Source organism: Podarcis liolepis (genome assembly GCF_965112155.1).
Source record: "Podarcis liolepis genome assembly, chromosome: W".
Classification (NCBI taxonomy): domain Eukaryota; kingdom Metazoa; phylum Chordata; class Lepidosauria; order Squamata; family Lacertidae; genus Podarcis; species Podarcis liolepis.
In genome coordinates this window covers 9917783-9941657 of record NC_139568.1, presented here as the reverse complement: position 1 = coordinate 9941657, position 23875 = coordinate 9917783, and the positions used below count along the sequence as shown (strand labels likewise).

Sequence of the window (23875 nt, the reverse complement as noted above, 5' to 3'; positions counted from 1 at the left end):
AGAACACATCAGAGGGATGCTGGTTCTTCAGCGTTGCTGTATTTTGAAAAGCTGACCAATCTGAGGCTTGCGCCTGATGGAGATGTACAAGTGCATTTGACTGAGATGAAGTTCCTGCATCAGCAGATGGCGGAGCGGAATTTCCGTCTACAAGAGGAGGTCTTTTGCTTCATGGTTATCAACAGCCTTAATCGGACTTACAAAACTGTTGCCAGTCAGCTTGGTTCCCTACCGGCGGCGGACCTGACCGCGGAGAGAGTGTGTGCGGTGGTCCTTAATGAACATGACCGCCTTGCTGCACTGGATGTGAAGGACAGGGGGAGAGTAGCAGAGGGTTCTGACTCCCCCACTGCTGAAGCTACTGAGGAGCGTGCTGTAGCTTTGAGCGCTGTCCGATGTTACAATTGTGGACAGACTGGGCATCTTCAGCGGAACTGTAAGAAGCCATGTCAGCAGAAAGGAACCAAGGGGAGCTCTACGATGCCTGAGGCGTCAGGCAAAAGTCGTACCAAGCCCCAGGTGAAACCTGCAAAGGCTTTGATGTCAAAAGGAACCACACCAGAGGTGGAGAACACGTTTGTCATTGACACAGGTTGCTCAAATCACATGACGTCACACAGAGAACTGTTTTCGACGTTTAAGAAGCAAAGCTTCACTGTGAAGCAGGCCAACGGTCAGCAGCTGGAAGCGACCAGGGTTGGAACTGTGTATCTTGAGAGTCTGAACTTGACTATAAACAATGTGTACCTGGTTCCTGAATTAAAGTTCAATCTGCTGAGTGTGTCGCAGATTGCAAAGAAAGGACTAAGACTGTCCTATGATAATAAGAGCTGCAAGATCTTCAAAGATGGAGAACTGTATCTTTCTGCCAAAGAGAAAGATGGACTGTATTTGTTGACGTTTGATCAAAGTGATTACATGAAATGTAATGCATGTGATACTAACGAAATATCTCTTGCAGGTGTGACCAAGAGCGCCCGGAAGGTGGCCAGGGTCGACAGAGCTTTTCAGCGGGTGTATGCTGATGTGATTGGTCCTCTAGCACCATCTAGAGGCAATGCAAGATATTATCTTGTGTGTGTGGATCATTTCTCTCAATATGTGTGGGTAAATACCCTAGAGAAACCAAAAGAAGCCTTAGAGAGGTTTCAGGGGTTTTGTAACAAGGTTAAAAATGTGCATGATGCTAACATTGATTGTCTCTTCACAGATGAGAAGCCAATTTTTCTGTTACAGGAGTTTCAGAAGTTCCTGGATGAGAAAGGGATTAACCACCAGGTTGCTGTTTCAGCGGAAGCGTGGAAGAGGGGTGTCTGTGTAAGGGTGAACAAAGAATTGCAAGAAGGCATGAAGGCGCAATTGCTGAGTTCACATTTACCACATGAGTTTTGGGCGGAGTCGTTAATGTGTTATTGTCACACGTGGTTGAGAAAGGTTTCAAAAGATTTGGGAAGTTCTCCTTTTGAGAAGCTGTTCCATAGAAAATCTTCAGTTGCCCAGTTTAAGGTTTTTGGGTCTCATGTGAGGACTGAAGCTCCAGGTGGAGTAAAGAATGCCAGAGGCATTTTTGTGGGTTATGAAAAGTGTCTCTACAGAGTAATTTTGTCTGAATCTGGTCAGGTGATTCTCACGAAATTTCTAGAGAGTGCTCCTGAACAGGAGAGAGTAATTGTTCACACATTTCCCACTGAGGACGATTCAGATGATGGTGGTGATTTTACTGATTACAGTGGTACTCAGAGTGACAGTGATAGCTCACAGAGCTCAGTTGACACAGTCATTGAGAGGAAGTCTCACACAATGGATAAACCTTCACAGAAGAAGGATGAACCACTGTTTACTATTGGAACTGGTTCTCCAAAGAGTCCTGAGACTGAACCAGTGAGCAGAGAGGATCAGCACCTCATACGCAGGTCTGAGAGAGTTACAAAGGGTGTACCACCCAAGAGGTATTCAAAAGAGTTTGCTAATTCTGCTGTCGCATGTGTTACTATTGTTAACAACTCAAGACAGGTTGAAGCTATGTCTAAGTCAGAGACAAAGACACAACAGAGAGTAGCAAGCCAAGGTAATGCAGATGCACTCATTCCTTGGAAGCCAGACAACCAGAGAAGTACACTGGGGAAACCAGTGGCGGGGAGTTCCAAGAGTGGAACTAAAACAACAGGGGACTGTTATATGTATAACAACTGTTTGTTTTCTTCTCTGGATCGTGTTTTGCTAGCAATGCCCATTGATGCTTTTGGGGGAGGATGTCAGGAAAAAGCAGCAATGCGAAAGCCAGCTGCAGGTGTCTGGAATGCAAAACAGGATGTTGATGTGTGGGACTGTACTATTGGAACAAAGGGGCAGTCTATTCACAGTACTGAGCACCGGATGTTAGCTCAGAGTGTCATCTGACCTGTACTGGAAGTACAGGGGTGGAGTTTCTAACACTACTGTTGGAGACTGGAGAGTGCAGACACGTTTCTCCGTACTGCTGGAATGACAGGAATAAAGACATGTAAATAGATTTCTGTCTGTCTCTTTACCCCTCCCTGAGGGAAGCAGGGAGGAGGGGGAGAGGTGTGTCCCTCGCACGCTGAGTGGGATCGCCGATTGATGACCTTGCCTGTATCCTGCCAGGAGACGCAGACGGGGAGGTCAACTAGGATCTCAAGCCGAATGCCTGAGTGTGGCCAGTTACCTCTGACTGCGGCTGAGAACCTGACAATTCCTTGCCATGCTTTCCTTTGAGGGCAGACCCTGGCAAAATGCCCTGGCTGTTGGCAGAGGAAACACTTCTTGGCTGTTTTTCCCTCCTTTCCCTCCTTCCTTCGACTTTCGCTGGAGTTTGAAACCCCGCGCGCGCTCCCCAATCTCCATCAGTTCCACTGGCTGGGAAGGTTGCTCCGGTATTTCAGGAATGAGGTTGTCATGCCAACGCTCTCCTCTCCCCTCCCGCTTCTCTAGAGCGCGCGCTTCTTGGCGCACTCCAATCACAAGCACAGCCTTAGTCAACTGATCCATCGATTGGGGGCGGGGCGCGCGGGAAAGTTCGTCCTTCACTGAGGGGGATAAGCCTTCCTCAAACAGCATTTGCACTGGTTCCGAGCCCAGTTCCCACCCAAGTTTGTGGATAAGCATAGCAAAATGCGACCAGTACTCTCTAACTGACTGGCCCCCTTGCTTGCACGCCATCAGTTCCCTGCGCGTCACACTCTGCTCCACTCCACTTGAAAACATGGCGTCCATGGCGCCAAAAAAATTTCTAAGATCCTTTAGGGCAGCATTCTGCGTTGCCATTAATGGCCGGATCCATTCCCTGGCAGCGTCCTGGAGATGCCCGATAAACATAAGCGACTCTCCCCTCATCATCGGCAAAGTCATCATACTGCAGTTTCAGCGCGTACTGTACCTCCGTCCTGAATGCATTATAATCTCTGGGGTTCCCCCCAAACTTGTGCACCAGTTCCGGTACCTTCTTTGCGATAGGGGTGGGCTTCCCCCGGGCATCCTGAGTCCTCCTTTCATCTAGCCGCGCCGCTAACAGAGCCAGTTGCCTTTCCAAATCTCGGTTTCTCTCCTCCAGATTTGGCGCTGCTGCTGCTCCCTCTCCGGCGCCTGCTCCTCCGGTTTGACTCATGATGCTGCCTGTCCTGTCGTTGTGCACAAGCAACGTCAAAGACTGACGGATTGCTGTAAAGGGAATTGGGGTTTGCTTGTGCATAGAGGGTGCGGATGCTCTAGGCAATGTTCCCTGGCTAAAACTTTCCCCTGGCTGGACAGCCTTTACTCCGTGGCTGTGTCAGTCACTGGCAGAATCCGTCAGTGGGTGTTTCCTGAACTTCCTCCAACATAAAAACTCCTTGACACCAAGTATGCTACGGAAAAGGAGCAATGCGACCACGAGCTAGCAGCTGGAAAGCAAAACATGATGGGAATGTTGGGACTGTACCGTGGGAACAGAGGGACAGTCTATTCACAATGCTGAGCACCGGATTTAGCTCAGAGTGTAATTTGAACTGTACAGGAAGTACAGGAGGTGGAGTTTGTCTCTCTGCTGTTGGAGTTTGAAGAGAGCAGACGTGTTTCTCTGTAATGCTGCAAAGACAGAAATAAAGGCATGTAAAGACATTTCTGTCTATTTCTTTCCCCTGCCTGGGGGCAGGGAAGAGTGGTGTGTTCTTCTCACGCTTGAGGAGGATCGCCGATCGTGACCTAGCCTGGATCCTGCTCGGGAATGCAGACAGGGAGGTCAAGAGGCGATCAAGCCGGGTGCCTGGAGAGTGGCTAGTTTCTCCTGAGAGGCAAGATTTCCTGACAGTCTCCGCCTAGACTCCCTGCGCGGAAGTCTTTTGCGCAGAGTGGGCGTGGCCAGCGGAGGTCCTGGACTCTCCCCGCTGGTCTCTGTGGAAGAGTCCTGGAGCCCTCTCTCCGAAGTCCTTCCCTGCTCCCCTTCCTCCCAGGTGTCACGCTGATTTCCTTCCTCAAGGGAAGTGTTTTCTCTCCCTCTGCTGGTCCCTTCTCCCGCATCGTCGGAGAGCCTTACCTCCCCTCTTGGCTCCGATGGCAGTTCCCTGACACCCTGTATGCACCTTTTCCGTACCCCATGAACAAACCATATGCCCCACGCTTCCCAAGCTTGTTGCTTTGTGGGGTGTGTACCCACATGTCAGAACCAAAGATTTTCTTTTTTTTAAATGATATTTATTGAATTTTTTTTTTAAAAAAAGTTACAAAAGAAAAACAAAGTAGAAAAAGAAAAAAAACAAGCCACTTCCAACCATACATATACAAATTCAAAATAAGAGAAGAAAAAAAAACCACAAAAAATACACCACAAACATTTAAAAACATTAAAAACAAATTCATTATTCTCAACTCCTCAACTATCATTACCCTCTTTCCTTGACCTCCTCCTCCTCCCCTTCCTTGTATCCTGGTTGTTAATTGTCACAGCAAATCCTTTCCATATTTCATAATATTCTGTCATTACATTACCTTAAACTATTTTAATCTTATCTTACTATAAAAAACCTTCCTTCCAGTAGCACCTTAAAGACCAACTAAGTTAGTTCTTGGTATGAGCTTTCGTGTGCATGCACACGAAAGCTCATACCAAGAACTAACTTAGTTGGTCTTTAAGGTGCTACTGGAAGGAAGGTTTTTTATTTTGACTATGGCAGACCAACACGGCTACCTATCTGTATAAAAAACCTTGAAACTTAAAACTTAAATCTTATTTTTACCAACTTCTCATAACCATAATATTCTTGCATAATTCTTTAAACATTTTTACTAAAGCCAAGTACTTTCATTCCAACATTTTTCTAACATTCATCAATTTTGTAAAACAGTCCTAGTAGTAAAAAAAAGGAAATAAAAACAAATCCAATCTTCATCCAACGTCCCTTCCTCCTGGTCCCGGGTTTTGTCAGTCCTCATTATCCCATCAATCTGGCGCATTAACCTGGTATCCTAATATCTGAGGCCCTTAAGTCTCTTCCATGTCCCTTCCGCAGCTCTTCTTCATATTTGTAACTGTATTTTCCCTTGTCTCCTGCTCGTTTCACTCGTGGGAACTCCAGCTTAGCAATATTTTTTACCCTTCTCGACAGATCAGCCTCTTTTCCATAATCGACACTAAATTCCATGTGGTATTTAAAGACATGTTTCAAAATCCCTCCAAAATTGAGAGCCCCCTCAATCCAAACATCTCACGGCCCATTGCCAGACTTGAAAAGTCCAAACATCCCTGCATAGGAGGGTCTATCCAACCCCCCATTTCCAGACCAAACCAAACTTTTTCTTTCCAAATCTGGCTTTTTCCAAGTTCATTTGTCAAATCCAAAAGTTCATATTCCTGTTGGGCCTGTTCTGTCAGGGCACACTCCTGATTTAATTCCTGGGTGGGCTCCACATATTTTCCCACTGCCTGTTCAAAATTTCCCACTGCCTGTTCAAAATTTTTAATCGAATCAGCCATCATATTCATCTTCTCATGTAGCTGTTCCAGTAGGGCATTTGTTTTATAGAAAGCACACAACAGAGCTTCTGAATACATTGTCCTGAAGGTCTGATGTCTATTCCCACGATTGTAATCTGTAACAGCTGCCAGCTCCCAGGAGTTGGTTACAGTTTCACAGTCTCCCTCTAGGGGGAAAACTTCTATTTAATCTTTCTTTTAAAGACAAGTCTAGCAACAGAGTTTCCTTTTTTCAGATATTTTGTCAATATTTGTTCCTTTAAGGTGCGAAAGGAAACAATGAAATCACTATGTTTCTCTTCTTTTAGCTATCTGTCAAAAGCGTTTGTCTCTGGTCAATGAGCTTCAAACGTCAGTCCTGACACCCCGCTCCAGGATCAGGACGATGGAAAGTTACTTTACTTTAAACTCACTTCTGCAGGTTTAAACAGTCCAGAAAAGATCCCCCTTCTTCTCCTGCTGCCGAAGGGGGGTTCAACAATTTTAAATGATGAAAGCCAATCCTTTAGAAGCGATTTTCTGAGCTCTAGTTTACGTTGTCTTTGCTTTATTCTGTTTATAAAGAAACGGAAGGCTGACTTCCTGTTTAGACCTTCCCGTTTCAGTACCAAATTGAAATAAAATTTTTAAGTCCAATTCCTTTCTGCTCACCAGTCCTTATTTAAAGTCCAATTGTTCAAAGTTTAAGTACTCACGGGTGCTTATTTTAGAAGCCAAATTGTCCCAGGAAAAAGGCAGCGCTCTCCGGCAACGGCTGTGCGGCTTCGCTCCACGGAAATAGCAGTTGACTCACAGCACCGCGCCACTTCCCCCTCTTCGCTTCGGAGCCTGTTAGTGGTGTCCTTTGCGGGTTGGGGGGGCGCTAAGGGTGCCCGCCGAGTCCCATGGTCACAGGCTTCATCCGCCTGTGATTTTTAAAAGGGTCCCCACTTCGCCATAGCGAAAAAGACCCGTTTCGCGCGGAGCTAGTCCCTCCAATTCAGAGGGCGTCCGCCATTGCCGATGGCGCTACCCCGGAAGTCCCCAGAACCAAAGATTCTCATGTGCTTGATGCAAGGTTTCTTACCAAACATCTTCTCATATGGAGTACAACCAATAGGTGATGACAATCTGCGATTAAAGGTGTAAACAAAAGTCGACAGAGCCTCCCCCAAAAACTTATCAGGGAGATTGGCATCATGCAACAAGGTTTTCAGTCCTTGCAGCAACGTTTGATTTGCTCGCTCCGCAAGCCCATTCATCCATGGCGATCTAGGCGTTGACAAGTCATGCTGGATTCCCTTCTCAGTCAGGAAAGCTTCAAACTGCTGAGAAGTGAACTCCCCGCCCCGATCAGTAAAGAGACAGCCGATACGTTTACCGTGAACATTCTCCAACCAAGCACAGAATGCCTTGAACCTAGGAAATGTTTGCGATTTCTGCTCGAGCATAAACACATGAATGTACCTGGAAAAAGAATCAATTAGAACCATGAAGTACCTTGCTCCCCCTAAAGAGGGCGCAAGTGGACCAACCAGGTCTGCGTGGACTAGCTGGTAGGGTTTGGAAGCCTGCCTGCTAGACTCCTTGCCTTTTGGAGCAACCTTCACCTTGTTCTCTGCACAAGATACACATTTCATGTGAAACTTACAGGGTTTGATATTCAAACCCTCAACCAACTCAGGCATCTTGGCCAGTGCCTGCCAAGAGATGTGACAAAACCTTCTGTGTGCATCATGAATGCATCCTGCATGAAGAACTTTGTTAGTTTGTGCAACACAACAAGAATCAACATTAGACACAGCAACAGCACCATTGTCTTCATAAGTTAAACAGAACAAACCATCCATAAACTTTGCATGCAAAATGTCCTCTTTGCCTTTCCTGATGACACAGACGCTCCTCTTGAAGGAAATCTCAAAGCCACGCCCACTCAGCTGTGGGACACTGAGCAAATTGTCTGCAGAACCTGGAACATAAAGTACATCTTTGATGGTAGTGTGCAGACTTGCCAGTTTCACAGTCCCTTCTCCTGCAATACGTAACGTCTTTCTGTCAGCCAGGTGGATCTCTCCATCTAGTGTTTTTTTTAAAAAAAGATATTTTATTAGAGTTTTCCAAATTACTGTATAACAAGAAAAATGAAAAATAAAAAAGAAAATACAAAAAAGAAAAACATACAAAAGAAAAACAGTTAAAAACACATTCATTTTCATAACATATTTTCCATACACTTATTTTCCCAGACCTCCTCATACCTCCCTTTTTTGTATTCCAGTTCAATTTGTTAGTTCAGCAAATCCTTACCATCCAGTTTTTACCCTATTCTAATCTTTCATTACTGTGATGGGACGATGAGCTGCTTGTGCGTAAAATCCAAGTCCCTCAGAGTTTGATCAAGTTTGCAAACCTCTGTCTGTAACGGAGCCCCTTAAACATGGCTCCCTCAGTCGCTGGCAGCTTCCGACAGTGGTTGCTTTCGGAATCGCTTCCAACATAAAAGCTCCTTAACGGAAACACGTCTTCTGGACTCTCTGTGTGACAGTTTCCGGCGAGGAGTGGGTGTCCCTACGGGAGGTCCTGAAACCTCCCCACTGCCCTCGCTGGAAGTGTCTCGGAGCCATCCCTCCTGCTCACTTTCCCTCAGCTCAGCTCCTCTCCCCCTACTGGTTCCCTCTTCAGCTGCTGAGTCTCTCCCCACCTGTGTGAGCCCTTCCACCTCCCTTCCTTCCGATGGCAGTTCCCTGACATCCACCTCCCCTCCAGGGCCCCCTTCACCCCCTCCCGCCCCCTCCTCTAGGAGGAGGCAAAACCCCGGAAGGAACTTCCTTCATCTTCCAATGTCTCGAACACTTCTCTCCACCTGTTGTGGTTCCGGGTCTCAAAGTACTCCTCCTCCTCAGAGTCCATCTCCCCTTCCCCTTCCGAATCCGTAAATCCTTCCAACTCCTCCTCTTCATCGGTGGTGCCAAAGTATTCCCTCCGGAACCTCTCCACAGGCTGAGGTTTCCTTGGGAACCTTTGATGGAATGTTTCTATCAATACCTCGTCATTGATATCTTCTGCCATTACCCAAGTGTTTTCTGACTCCGGTTCTCCTTCCCACGCTACCAAATACTCCACCTGATCCCCCTTCCACCTGGCGTCGAGGATTTCTGCCACATGGCTGCTGCATTCCCTTTCTTCTATGACCGGTCCCCAAGTGGACATCCCTTCCCGTCCCCCCTCATACGGTGACAGTAACGACCTGTGAAATACTGGATGCAGTTTCATGTGGTTGGGTAACCGGAGCCTGAAAGCCACTGGGTTGACTTGTTGAATGACCTCAAATGGACCCAACCTCCTGGGTCTTAATTTCTTGCAACCTCCTTTGAACGGCAACCCTTGGGTTGACAGCCACACCCGATCTCCCACCCTTATGGTCTCACCTTCCCTTCAGTTCTTGTCTGCCTGCCTCTTGTATTCTTCCTTCGCCCTTTCTAAGTTGAGTTGGAGCTGACGATGGATTGCTTCCATTTCTTCTACAAAATGCTCGGCTGCCGGGACGCTCCATCTCTCCCCTCCTCCCCCTGGGAATGCCCTGGGATGACACCCATAATTAGCCAAGAAGGGGCTCATCCCTGTGGACACATTCTCTGCATTGTTGTAGGCAAATTCCGCCAGCGCCACCTTCTCTACCAAGTCATTCTCTCTGTCATTGACATAACACCTCAGGTATTGCTGGAGGACACCGTTTGCTCTTTCCGCCTGCCCGTTGGTTTCAGGGTGCCGGGCAGTCGAAAAGTTGACCTCCACCTGCAGTAAGCTCATGAGCTTCCTCCAGAACCTGGAAGTAAATTGTTTTCCCCTGTCTGAGACCACCCTCAATGGCACCCCGTGCAACCTAAAAATGTGTTCTACAAATAACTTCGCTGTCTCTTCCGCCGTGACTGCATGCGAGCAGGCTACAAAATGGCACATCTTTGTTAGTAGGTCTACCACCACCATGATGGCTGTTTTCCCCTTGGACTTTCGCAGATCAGTCATAAAATCTATCGACACTGCCTCCCAAGGTCGTTCTGGGGTTGGTAAGGGTTCTAATAGCCCTGCCGGCGCCCGCCTCTCCCCTTTGGCTCGCTGGCATTGCTCACACCCTCTTACATATTCCCGTACATCTTCCCTCACCTTAGGCCACCAAAATTCCCTGGTGACTAACCACATGGTTTTGTGTTGTCCAAAATGCCCCGCCGTGGGGCTGTCGTGCAACTGCTTGAGTACCCTCCCCCTTAAGTCTCCTTCGGGGATATACAGTGCCCCTTTGTAATACAACGCTCCATTTCTTTCCTCGAAACCCCCTGGTTCCTCTCCCTCACCCCTAAGACCTCTGAGCTTATTCTGGGCATATTCATCATTCTCTGTTTCCTCTACCAGTTCTCTTTGCCCCACCAATGCCGCCCCACACACCCAGCGGTCCTCTGGGATGACATGTCTCTCTTCTGGTGCCCCCTCCCCTTCCAAATATTCAGGTTTGCGTGAGAGAGCGTCCGCCCTAACATTTTCTGGACCTGGCACATAACAAATTTCAAAGTGGAATTTGGAGAACTCCTGGGCCCATCTCACTTGCCGTTGGTTGAGCACTCGTGCCGTTCTCCAATACTCTAAGTTCTTGTGGTCCGTGCACACTTGCACCTTATGTTGTGCCCCAATTAATAAATGCCTCCATCTCCTGAACGCTTCATGAATAGCTAGTAGTTCTCGGTCATACACCGTGTAGTTTCTCTCAGATTTGTTCAGCTTTCACGAAAAAAAAGGCACACGGTCTCCACTCCGACTTCTCCTTACCCCCAGGCTGCAGAAGCACCGCCCCCACAGCCCGGTCTGATGCGTCCGTCTCCACTCGCATCGGTTTTTGTAAATCCACATGCAAGAGCTGTTCTTCCGAAGCAAACGCCCTTTTCAGTTCCTCAAAAGCTCGCTCCGCCTCCGCCGTCCAAACGAATTTCCTCTTACTGCTGAGACAGTCCGTAATGGGAGCCGTCAAGTGGGCAAAATTTCGGATGAACTTCCGATAGAAGTTTCCAAATCCAAGGAATCTTTGCACATCCTTCCTTGTTTTCGGTGTTTTCCATTCCAGTACCGCTTGGACCTTGCCAGGATCCATAGCCAATCCCTTGTCCGACAAGCGGTACCCCAGGATTTCCACCTCCTTGGCATGAAACTGACACTTCTCTAGTTTCACCCACAGCTGATTGGCTTGCAGTCTGCCCAACACTTCCCTGACGTCTTTTACATGCTGCTCCTCAGTCTCTGAATATACTAACACGTCATCTAAGAAGGCCACACAATTCTTGTAAAGCAAAGGCCCCAGGACGTGGTTCATAAACTATTGAAAGCACGTGGAGCCTGCTTGTAGGCCGAAGGGCATAACTGAATATTCAAATGCCCCCAAAGGGGTGAACTGAGGAGATTTCACCCCTCCCATACCCAAGAATCTCCTGACCATCTCCTGATGATTTCTGCTGACTCTCCACAGAGAAGAGGAGGCGTGTCCTGCCTATTTAATTATTCTGCCCAGCAACATATCTGTGTGTGAGAGAGAGAGTCAGTCAGTCAGTGTATCGGAGAGAGTGAGAGTGTTTGAGATCCTAGAGATTAGATTGCTGCTAAGAGCAGCTGCAGACTCTCAGTGTAGCATTGATTTATGCTCAGAATATTTAGCTCTGTATATAGTTTTGTACCATAGTTGTAGTTATAGAATAAAAGGAAGATATTTTACAGAGCTGCTCTCCGAGTGGTTTATACTCTGCAAGACTCTGCAAAACTCTGCTGCGCAACGACTGAATTATTGAGACAGTGAATCCGGTGCTCTCAGCTCTGAGCTGTGAGTCCACAGCACTGTGACCGTTTCCTGCGGGAAGGAGGTCTCTGGCGGTGCTACCCAGCTCGCCCAGCCCAGTCGGGGTTGAGGTACAAGAGTCCAGTTGGCGCACTGGCTCTAGGGCGATGCTGACATCGGTTATGGGCCCAGTCGTTGTTCCAGTCGTCTGACCTGACGTTGTTCCAGTTGTCCCAGGCGTCCCAGTCGTCCCAGTCGCCAGAGGTTTCTGTTGCTGATTGCCGGACGGTGGAACGGACGCTGCATGCTGGACTGATTTGCGGTGCCCAGAAGCAGAGCTGTTTTGGAGCAGAGTATTCAAGCTGCCGCTGTTGCTGTTGCTGCTGCTTGATTTACGGAGGTATGTTGCTGACTGCCAAAGGAAGAAGATAGCATCCCTGTTTGCCTGTTAATTGCGCTCTGAGTGGGAGAGAGAGTGGCTGAAGGAGTCAAGGCTTTATCTGTGTTGCACGAGGGAAGTGTCTTGCTCTAAGTAATAGCAGACATGGCCTGTGCACATTCTGGCCAGATGGCTCTGTCCTTTCCCCTCCTCACGCCTGAAAACTATGGAGTTTGGCAAGTAAAGATGAAAGCGCTTTTACAGAGGGAAAAGCTATTTCACACGATAGAAGATGACCCTCCCGATGAGGATGCAGATGATTGGCCTGAGTGGCATGCTGCAGATATGAAAGCCCAAGGGACAATTATTTTGAGTGTTTCAGACCACTTGCTGGTGAACTTAGAGGGTCAAGAGACTGCACAAGCTGTTTGGCATAAGTTGAGAGATATGCATCTGAGACAAAATGCTGGTTCCAGTGTGATTTTCTTTAAGAAGCTGTGCAGGCTGCAGTTGGAGAAAGGTGGTGATTTGCCTAGCCATCTATCTCAATTAAAGCGTCTCAGACAAGACCTTGTTCAGCGAGACCTGGCTATTTCAGAGGCTGTGTTTGCAATGCTAATGATCAATAGCCTAGATGAGTCTTATGATGGAGTGGCTGCCCAGATTTCTACAATGCCTTCTGACCGGCTAACAGAAGATTATGTGTCTAGCGTGCTTCTGAATGAGTGGGATCGCAGACAGGCTGTTAGAGAAAGCCGGGACAATGGTGCTGTTAAAAATGTGCTTGAAAATGTGCCTGAGTCTTCAGCAGGGGAAAGTGAAAGTGAAACTGCTGCTGTTAAAGCTTTGAAATTGAAGCGGTGCTTTTCGTGTGGAGCACAAAGCCATTTGAGTTTCCAGTGTAAGAAGTCTTCAAAGAAGAAGGGAAACTTCAGAAGCAGAGGAGGAGGAGGAAGAAATCCCCAAGCACCTGCTGCTTCAAAGGCCTTGATCTCTCGCTGTTCCAGTCAACGTGGGCGGAGTTTCTTCGTGGTCGACTCTGGCTGTTCAAACCACGTGGCCAAAGATAAGAATCTCTTTGTTCAGCTTGAGAAGCAAGAGAAAGCAATTCATCAAGCAGATGGGACAGTTCTCACAAGTGTGGCTCAGGGAACTGTGTTCTTAAAGAGCCTGAATGCAACTATTAAGAATGTCCTGTATGCACCTGATATTCAGGACAATTTGTTGAGTGTTTCCCAGCTTGATCGTCAAGGGTTTAAGGTGGTGTTTGCTAAATCTCGCTGTGAAATTCTTAGAGATGGCAAGCTCATTTTGTATGCAAAATGTGTAAATGGATTGTACCAATTGCCTTTTGTTTCAGGTACAGGCACTGCAGAAGCAACTGAGAAAGAGTGTTGCAATTTATCTGTAGATAAGAATGAGAAGTTGCATGACCAATGTATTCATTATTATCACCGTATTTATGCTCATCTGAATTTCCAGGCTGTGGCAAAAATGCCTGATATGGTTCAGGGTATGAGGTTGAAAGAATGTCCCTACCACATGAAATGTGTTTCTTGTGCTGAGAGTAAGGCAAGACAAGCTCCCAAAGGTACAGAGTCTGGGAGAGAGGCCAAGAAACCATATGAAGTCATTCATGCAGACTTAGTGGGGCCTCTAGCGCTCTCTAGAGGCAATTCAAGATTTTTTATGGTTCTGATAGACTCCTATTCAAAATATGTTTGGGTCTATGTGCTGCAGAAAAAGTCTGAAGCCTTTACCAAGTTTCGCCAGTTTTGTAAATGGCTCAGAAATGTACATAATGAGAATGTACATTTTCTTTTCACAGACAAGGGTGGAGAGTTTTGTTCAGAAGAGTTTGAGAGTTTTCTTTCTGAACAGGGCATTGAGCATAGGACTGCCACGCCCAGATCACCCTGGCAGAATGGTTTATGTGAGAGAGTAAGCCAAACCCTGCAGCAAGGAATCAGAACGCTGTTACATGATTCGGGGCTGCCCAATCCTTTTTGGGCCGAAGCTCTTTCATTTTTCTGTCATGTGTATAACAGGAGGTACCAGTCTAGTGTAAATTGCACCCCATATGAGATGCTTCACGGAAGAAAGCCATGTGTAAAGCATTTTAAAATTTTTGGTTCGCAGGTTTGGGTGCACACCTCGCAAGGTGACAAACTGAGCAAGCGTGGAGAACATGGTATTTTCCTAGGTTATGAGAAAGGATCTTATCGTGTTCTGATCACAGACACGAAAACCATAAGGTTGACCAGGAGTATTGATGACAATCCACAATGGGACAGAGTTGGCGTTTTTCAGTGCCATCCCATTTGTGATAATGGTGCAAAAGGGGCAAAGAAAGTTAAGAGGGAGGCAAGTGTTATTGGTGATGATAATCCTGATGCCAATGTAGTTCCAGATGGTGGCACAGATTATCAGAGCCCAAAAGCCTCAGGTGAGTCTGACGCTGACTCAAACTTAGCAGCTTCATATACTTTAGCTCCCCATTCTCCCAAAGAGGAAGAAGCACCAGAACAAGAGGATCAGAGAGTTCTGCGCAGATCCGAGAGAACAACCAAGGGTGTACCACCTAAAAGGTTTTCTGAAGAGTTTGCAAAGACTGCGGTCACGAGCAACTCTGGTGGGGTTTTTAAACCTAGCATGAAGTGTGCTGAGAGTAGTAGCACAAAACACTTTATTTATTTCCTTACCTGATATTTGAAGGAAAGCGTGTATTTGAGTTCTGAAAATGGTTTGTTCAAATCTGCCCAATTAGAAATGTCAATTTGCATTTGAGAAAGAAGAAATGTGTATGAAGATTTTTCCAGAAGCTGCTTATTCAATGGTATTGTAAAAGTGTGTTATATGCTGGGAAAGAGATATCTGCAAATATGTTAACCAAGGTTGTAAGCAAAGAACAACTTTTGGAGTGTGTGTGTAAGTTGCAGTTATGTTAAAGATTCTTGAAATGGTCGAATGAAATGGGGGAGGATGAGGAGATTTCACCCCTCCCATACCCAAGAATCTCCTGACCATCTCCTGATGATTTCTGCTGACTCTCCACAGAGAAGAGGAGGCGTGTCCTGCCTATTTAATTATTCTGCCCAGCAACATATCTGTGTGTGAGAGAGAGAGTCAGTCAGTCAGTGTATCGGAGAGAGTGAGAGTGTTTGAGATCCTAGAGATTAGATTGCTGCTAAGAGCAGCTGCAGACTCTCAGTGTAGCATTGATTTATGCTCAGAATATTTAGCTCTGTATATAGTTTTGTACCATAGTTGTAGTTATAGAATAAAAGGAAGATATTTTACAGAGCTGCTCTCCGAGTGGTTTATACTCTGCAAGACTCTGCAAAACTCTGCTGCGCAACGACTGAATTATTGAGACAGTGAATCCGGTGCTCTCAGCTCTGAGCTGTGAGTCCACAGCACTGTGACCGTTTCCTGCGGGAAGGAGGTCTCTGGCGGTGCTACCCAGCTCGCCCAGCCCAGTCGGGGTTGAGGTACAAGAGTCCAGTTGGCGCACTGGCTCTAGGGCGATGCTGACATGAACATGGTGGTTTTCCATTCATCCCCCTTCCTTATTCGTATCAGGTTGTACGCCCCCCTCAGGTCCAGTTTAGTAAAAATCTTTCCCTGCCTGACCCTTGTCAAAATGTCATCAATTCTGGGCATCGGGAAAGTCACTGGTTCTGACACTGCATTCAAGGCCCTGAAGTCCACTACAAGCCTGGCTTTGTCCGTGTTTTTTTTGTCCACAAAAAACACTGGGCTGCCCCCCACCGCCCTGGACTCTCTGATGAACCCTCTCTTCAGGTTCTTGTCAATGAACTCCCTTAGCTCCTGCATCTCTCTGTCTGACATGGCATACAGCTTGCCTACAGGGAGCTGTGCCCCAGGTAGTAAATTGATTTGACAGTCAAAGGGTCTGTGTGGGGGTAGTTTGTCTGCCTCCCTCTCGCTGAATACGTTGCTCAGGTCGGCGTACTGTTGGGGAACCTTCCCCTTCTCCGTTACTTCTGTCCCTGCTAGAGTGGCTCTGGCCCCTCCTTGAGCCTCCCACTCTTTGCAGTGTTCTAGACAATGCGCTGACCCAAAGGAGACCACTCTCTGATGCCAGCCCACTAGCGGATCATGTAACGCTAGCCAGCTCATCCCCAAAATAATGGGAGCTCCTCCCAAGGTAGCCACATTAAACGCTATTAGCTCAGTGTGTCTTGCTACCCTCATTATCATTGGGACGGTCTGCTGGCTGACTTCTCCTCCCAGCAGCTCCCTTCCATCGATCGTGTTCACCTGCAAAGGGTTACTTAAAGGGATAGTCTGTATCTGGTGCTCAGCAGCAAACTCCTTACTCATGAAATTGCAGGAGCTGCCTGAGTCCAATAGCGCCTTTATCTTTAGTGGGTGTCCGTTAGGCAGCTCTAGGAACACCTCTATCACTAGGGCGGGTTTAGGAGGTTCCGGCGTGGGACCTTTCACTGCTCTTTGGCCTGGCTGCTGTGCCCCGACGGTGGCAGCCAGGCGTTGGCTTTTACTTGCTCCGGTACCTTTTCCTCCCTCTCCCCAACAGCTCCCGCCATTCCTTGCCATTCCTTTCTTTGGGGGCAGACTCTGGCAAAATGACCTGGCTGTTGGCAGAGATAACATTTCTTGGCGCCCTTCCCCTCCTTCTTCCGCTCTTCACTGGGCTTTGAAATTGCGCGCGCGCTGTTCCAATTTCCATCGGCTCTCCCGGCGGGAACGGTGGCTCTGGAATCTCTGGAATGCGAAGCTCCCTCCAACGTTCCCCCTTCCCTTCCCACCTCTCCAAGGCTCTCGCCTCTTGGCGCGCTCCTATGGTCAGCGCTGATTTGGTCAGCTGGTCCATAGACTCCGCCCTGGGCGCCCGGAAAAGTTCATCCTTTACCGCCGAAGCAAGCCCTTCTTCAAAGAGCATTTGAATGGGTTCCGCCGATAAATCCCACCCCAATTTATGGATCAACATGGTAAACTCAGTCCAGTACTCACGAACAGATCGGCTCCCCTGTTTGCACGCCATTGACTGTCTGCGTACCACTCCCTGCTCAATATCGCTGGAATACATCAAATCCGTGGCACGAAAAAACTTCCTTGTGTCCTTCAGGATGTCATTGTTTGTTGCCATCAGGGGCCTCACCCAGTCTTTCGCCCCCTTTTCGAGATGCCCAATCACAAAAGCCACCCGCGATTCCTCGTTGGGAAAGTCATCAAACTGCAGGTTAAGGGCATATTGCATCTCTGTCCTAAAGGCATGATAGTCCTTGGGCTCCCCCCCAAACTTCTGCACCAATCCTGGCAACTTTCTGGCGAGCGGGGCGGTTTTCCCCTTCTCTGCATCTTGAGCCCTCCTCTCCTCGAGCCTCGCCGTCTGCAGCGCTAGCTGGATCTCCAACGCCCGGTACCTTTCTTCCAGGCTTGGACCCGCTCCAGCTCCTGCTTCTCCGGTTCCGGCTGGGTTGCTCATGATGCCTTCTCCTGCACAAGCTGCTCACGGAGACTGTCGGAATGCTGTGATGGGATGATGAGCTGCTTGTGCGTAAAATCCAAGTCCCTCAGAGTTTGATCAAGTTTGCAAACCTCTGTCTGTAACGGAGCCCCTTAAACATGGCTCCCTCAGTCGCTGGCAGCTTCCGACAGTGGTTGCTTTCGGAATCGCTTCCAACATAAAAGCTCCTTAACGGAAACACATCTTCTGGACTCTCTGCATGACAGTTTCCGGCGAGGAGTGGATGTCCCTACGGGAGGTCCTGAAACCTCCCCACTGCCCTCGCTGGAAGTGTCTTGGAGCCATCCCTCCTGCTCACTTTCCCTCAGCTCAGCTCCTCTCCCCCTACTGGTTCCCTCTTCAGCTGCTGAGTCTCTCCCCACCTGTGTGAGCCCTTCCACCTCCCTTCCTTCCGATGGCAGTTCCCTGACAATTACATTACCTTACTCTATTCTCCTCATTGTCCTATAAAAACCTTAACCTAAATCTTATTTTTAATAACTTCTCTTAACCATTATATTCTTTCCTAATCCCTTAAACTTTTATACCAGAGCCAAGCAGTTTCATTTCATACATCCATCTAGTATTCATCAATTATGTAGGATAATCCTAATAACAAAAAAGAAAAAAAAAGAAAAAGAAAATCTTCATCCAACGTCCCATCCCCCAGGTCCCGGGTTTGTCAGTCCATTTATCCCATTAAACTGGCACATTAAACTGGTGATCTTATATCCGAGGCTCTTAAATCTCTTCCACGTCCCTTCCACGTGTGATCTCCAATTTAATAATGCTTTTGCCTCCTTCCAACCAAAAGGCCCCTTTTCCACAGTCCAAACTGAGCTCCATGTAGTACTTAAAAGCAGGTTTCAAAGCCCCTCCAGACTTTGGAATCTCCAAGCCTCTCACAGTCCACTACCAGACTCGGAAAGTCCCTGCTCAGGGGGGTCAATCCAACCCCCCATTTCCAGTCCGATCCAAACTTCTTCTTTCCGAGTCTGATTTTTTTGAAAGCCAGTTGCCAATTCCAAAGATTCATGTTCCTGCAGGGCCGCAACCTCCGTCTGTGGCTCCATTTCTGACTCCCAAGGTTCAGCAGAATCCTCTTCTTTCATCTGTTCTAACAAGGCACAATCTTGGTGTAAATCCTGGGTAAACGTCATACTTTTTTCTACTGCCTGTCCAAGATTTCCCACAGTCTGCTTAAGATTTCCAACCAAATCAGTCATCAAATTCATTCCCTCATGAATTTCTTCCAGTAGAGCATTTGTTTTGAGAAAAGCGCACAACAACATTTCTGAGTACATTGTCCTTCAAGGTGACCATTCAATTCCCACAGGTTATACTGTAACGGCTGGAAAATCCCTAGTTACAGTTTCACTATCTCCCCCTAGAGGGAAAACTTCTGTTGCAAATCCAGCCCCAAAGTTTCTTTTACTTTTTGATAAATTGTCAATCGTTGTTATTTTTAAGTTGCAAAAAGAAACAGTGGAATTGCAGCTTTTTTTCTTCTTTTAACTATCTGTCAAACAACTTCTGTCCTGGTCAGTGAGCTTCAAACGTCAGTCCTAACACCCCGCTCCCTGGGTCAGGACGGTGGAAAATTACTTTGTTTTAAACTTACTCCTGCAGGATAAAGCAGTCCAAAGAAAGCACCCCCTTCTCCTCCTGCTGCCGAAGGGGGGGTTCAGCTATTTTAGATGATGAAATCCACTCCTTTAAAATGATTTTCAAAACTCTAGTTTACTTTGTCTTTGCTTTGTTCAAATTACCAAAAAACGGAAGGTTGACTTCCTGTTAGACCTTCCCGTTTCAGTACCGAATTGTAATGCATTTTTTAGTCCAATTCCTTTCTTTTCCCAGTTCCTTAAATTGTGGTTCGATTTTCCCAAGTTTAGGTACTCACGGTGGTTGTTTTTAGAATCCAAATTGTCCAAGAAGAAGGTAGCGCTCTCCGGCAGCGGCTGTGCGGCTTCACTCCATGGAAATAGCGGTAGACTCTCAGCACCGCGCAACTTCCCCCTCTTCGCTTCGGAGCCCGTTATTGGGCTCCTTTGTGGGTTGGGGGGGCGCTAAAGGTGCCGCCGAGTCCCAAGGTCACAGGCTTCATCCGCCTGTGATTTCTAAAGGGTCCCCGCTTCGCCGTGGCGGGAAAGACCCGTTTCGCGCGGAGCTTGTCCCTCCGTTTCAGAGGGAGTCCACCATTGCCGGTGGCGCCACCCCAGAAGTCCCCCAGGTGGATCTCTCCATCTTGAGGCTTGAAGGAGATAAAAAGATGCTTATCTTTTGCGAGATGGCGGGTGCATCCTGAATGCACAATAAATCTGGCCTTGGCCTTTGGAGCAGCTTTTGCAGCAAGCAAAACCTTGCTTTTCACCGGCGTGGGCTTTGATGCTTGCCCCCCTGCTCCTGGCCATCAGGCTTGCCTTTAGCATTTGGTTAAGCTGTGCCAGCAAACAAAGCCTTGTTTTCCACTGGCGTGGGCTTTACACCCCCCTTCTGCTTCGGGCCATCAGCAGGCACCTGTCTCTGTTTACTTCTGGCCTTCCGGTATCTGTGAGGATGACCTTGGCTCCCATGAGAAACAGAGCTCTGAGCTGCCAACTCCTTGGCTCCCCCTGGAGGCTGGAATGCTGCCTGGGATGACATCACAGTCAGCTCCCCCTGCAGCTTGCAACCGGTGCCCTCGGCATCCCTGCATACACTCTCATTCTGGGAAACAGCCAGGACCTCCGATGCAGTCAAACTCTGGGCTGGGATGACAGGCAGATGAGCTACTTTCAAAGCATTCCACATCTGACGTGCTGTAGCATTGCCAGCCAGCGTTTTAATTTCCTCCAGAGTGATGGACACGACTATTACGTCTATGGCCTTTGAATTTTGGGCCTTCCATCTATCTGTCAGAGGAACTGGAGGGGCTTCACACACAGTATGCCACACTCCAAACTGTCGCAACAAACTCTCACACCACACAGCCCAGGTCTCATAATTGTGGCCATTTAGCTTTGGGCACTCAGCAGCCTCAGAAGCTTTGAAAAACTCCATTCCAGCTCTTTACTTGAGCCGTGAGTCCTTTTCACTTCAGAGACTTCTCATCTTGGCAGCTCATTAATCACGAATTCTGTTTGGCTCGACTCCCAGGCCAATTAAGTCAGCCGGACATCAAAGTCTCTTGCCGCGGCAACAAAAAAGCCTCACTTTCGCTTTCCCTCCACATATCTCTCTCACAGTCTTACTCTCCTGTAAGTGCTGTGAATCTGGGCCCGAAACCTGTTGTTGGGATACTGCCAGGGAGACAAAGTCCATCATGGCCCCACGTCACCTCCGGACGTCCATCGATCTCCCGTAGACACGCAGTATCAGCAATTAGCGACACGAGCTCCAGAAATAGCTTGCCACATTCCAGAGCTGATGCACACTCTTATCAGCAGATAGTGCACAGCGAAAGATGCACGCAGGAGAGCATTATTTATAAGTTTATTCTGCGTTAGTCAGAACAGAGAAAAAACATGACTGCCTGCTTCCGCGTTCAGGCACCGAGAGTAACGAAAGCAACAGAAAACATAAACTTCCTGCAGGAAATATGCAGACTCTGTGACTCACAAAACCTGCTCCCTTTTAAGGTGGAATGGAAACATCCTAACAGGCTGCACTAGCGGTGGGGCTGAGGCAGGAAGCCAGACTGCGGGAGAGGAAGCAGGGCAAGGGCCGGAGTTTCCATGGTAACCACATTCCTGAAATGTCGGCAGCTGCTTCCGAAGCTCAGCAACTGCAGGAGCCCATGGAAATAGATGCAGCCCGCGCGGGGGAAAGTTCAAAAGCCCAACAGCCGGGCGGGAAAGAGAAAAAAGACTGGCAAGCAGCCAAGAAATGTTTTTTGTGTCAGAAAGCCGGGCACTTTGCCAGAGTGTGTCTGGAACGTCGTAACTGGCAGGGAATGGTTGGGGCCACTCAACAGGCAGAGGCAGAAGCACCCCAGACTTCGGGAAACGGGGACGCCTGGTTGGTGGTGAACCGGGGCAACAGCCAGGCTGGAGCAACAGTGAAAGCCCTCGGATTGGACACCCCAAAGAAAGCATAGTACTGAAGGTGGTGCTGGAACTCCCGAACGGCCACGCAGTGGCGGAGTTTGCCTTGGTGGATTCAGGAGCATTCGCGTCATTTTTCAGCGAAGAGTTTGCAGTGCAGCACCAACTGAACCTGAGGCCTTTGGACTTTCCGTTGCAAGTCACCACCATTGATGGCAGAGAGCTGTTGGGGGGTGAAGTGACCCATCAAACGCCTCCCATGAGGATGCGGGTGTCCACCCACTTTGAGGTCATCGCCTTTCATGTGGCCACGTTGGCAAGTCCGCCTATCATACTGGGCATGAGCTGGTTGGCTCTGCACGATCTGGTGGTTTCCTGGCATCAACGATCTCTGACGTTCGGTTCGACGCACTGCATGGAGAACTGTCTGGGCCTAGAGCAACCGTGACCAGCGGAGGCTAGGAGGGCAGCAGCATGCAAGGCAGGGACGACCGAGATTCCTCCGTGTTATGGGGATCTACAGGAGGTGTTCAGTGAGAAAGAGGCCGACACGTTGCCACCGCATCGACCATATGACTGCCAGATCAACCTGATCCTGGGGGCCACGTTGCCGGTGGGGAAGCTCTACTCCATGTCGGAGGGAGAGATCAAGGACCTGAAGGACTTTATAGAGAAAAATCTAAAGAGAGGATTCATCAGGGAATCCAAAGTGGCAGGAGGGAGCCCTGTGTTCTTCGTGGACAAGAAGGGGACTAATGAGAAAAGATTGGTAGTAGATTACAGGGTCCTAAACAGCCTGGCGGAGGACTTCCGGGTTAGCGCCATCGGCAATGGTGGAGTTCCTCTGACTGGGAGGAACCCGCTCCGTGAAAATCGGGCCTTGCCGCCGCGGCGAAGGCGGAGACCCTTTAAAAATCCCAGGCAGAGGAAGCCTGGGAATGTGGGATTTGGCTGACACCAGGAGCGCCTCCCCTACTCGCAGGGAAACCCTTTTTCGGGGATCCGAAGCGACGTGGGGTGAGTGGCGCGGTGTTTTGAATCGACTGCTACTTTTACGGAGTGAAGCCGCACAGCCGTTGCCGGAGAGCGCTGACTTTTTTCTGTGGACAATTGGACTCTAAACAAGTACCCGTGAGTAAAACGGAAAATTGGATTAAGAAACATTTTAATTTGGCACTGAAGCGGGAAGGTTCTAAACAGGAAGTCCGCCTTCCGCTTTTTGTAAATAGACTGAAGCAAAAATTTGCAAGCTAAAGTCTGGAAAGCTGCATATAAAGGACTAAATTTCCTTCAGCTATAACCATCAAAACCCCTCTTGGAAGCAGGAGAAAAGGGGGGAATTTTAATTGTTCAAGCCTGCAGGAGAGAGAGTAAAGAAAGATAAATTTCCACCGTCTCAAACCTGGGAACGGGGTGTCAGAGACAGAAATTCGTGGGAAAGTTCATTGACTGTGAAAGGAACGTCTTTTGACAGATAGTTAAAAAAAGAGAGAGAAACAAACTGATTCCAATGTTGCCTTTTGCAATTAAAAGATACAAAATATATGAAAAATGAAAGTAATTTTCCTTTGTTGGACCTGCTTTCAAAAGATGGATACAAATAGAAATTGTCTCCTCTAGAGGGAGCTTGTTAGATTGTTGCTGGAGTCGATCTGGGGATTTTACAGCTGCGAGATTACGATCGTGAGACCAGACTCTGGCCTTGAATAAAAATGTGTTTAGAAGAAGTTTTGGTGCTTGCTTTTTGGAAGACAAGTGCTTTGTTGGAGCAGATGCATGAGAAGATGGATTTGATGACTGTTGCAGTCAAAAACTTTGGACAAACGGCGAATATCCATATAGAAACCATTCAGGATCCAACTCAGGAACTTGTTTTGACAGGGCAAGTGCAAGTGCAGAAGATAATGGAGGAGGTCGCTGTTGAACCTCAAGTAACACAAATGGAGAGACCCGTGGCCCTGCAGGAGCATAAGCCGCTGTTTTTGAAGATTGAATCTGGAGTGGGCCAGGGGGGGGTCTGGAGTTGTGGGGGCTTTTAATTTTGGAGGGTCTTTGAAACATGCTTCTAAATACTTTCTGGATTACAGTGCTGAGTGTGGGGAATGGGACTGTGGGGAATGGGCTGATCTGCTGAGGGGAGATGGAGATATTTTTGGGTCGGAGTCTCCCCAAGACCTATTCCTCAATGAGAAAGGAAAGAAACTAAGAAAAAGAT

General features: G+C 48.0%; 1 protein-coding gene and 1 long non-coding RNA gene across 2 annotated transcripts in view; one reads left to right on the top strand and one right to left on the bottom strand.

The window, feature by feature from the left end:
* Positions 1-23875, top strand: part of LOC310697679 (uncharacterized protein) — a 454726-nt gene that overhangs the window by 388174 nt on the left and 42677 nt on the right. The gene's annotated exons all lie outside the window — the stretch shown is intronic.
* Positions 4668-6992, bottom strand: LOC310697793. The gene is made up of 2 exons (XR_014521213.1): positions 5200-6992; positions 4668-5019 (listed from the first exon to the last, which is right to left on the bottom strand). It is a non-coding gene; the product is annotated as an uncharacterized lncRNA (long non-coding RNA).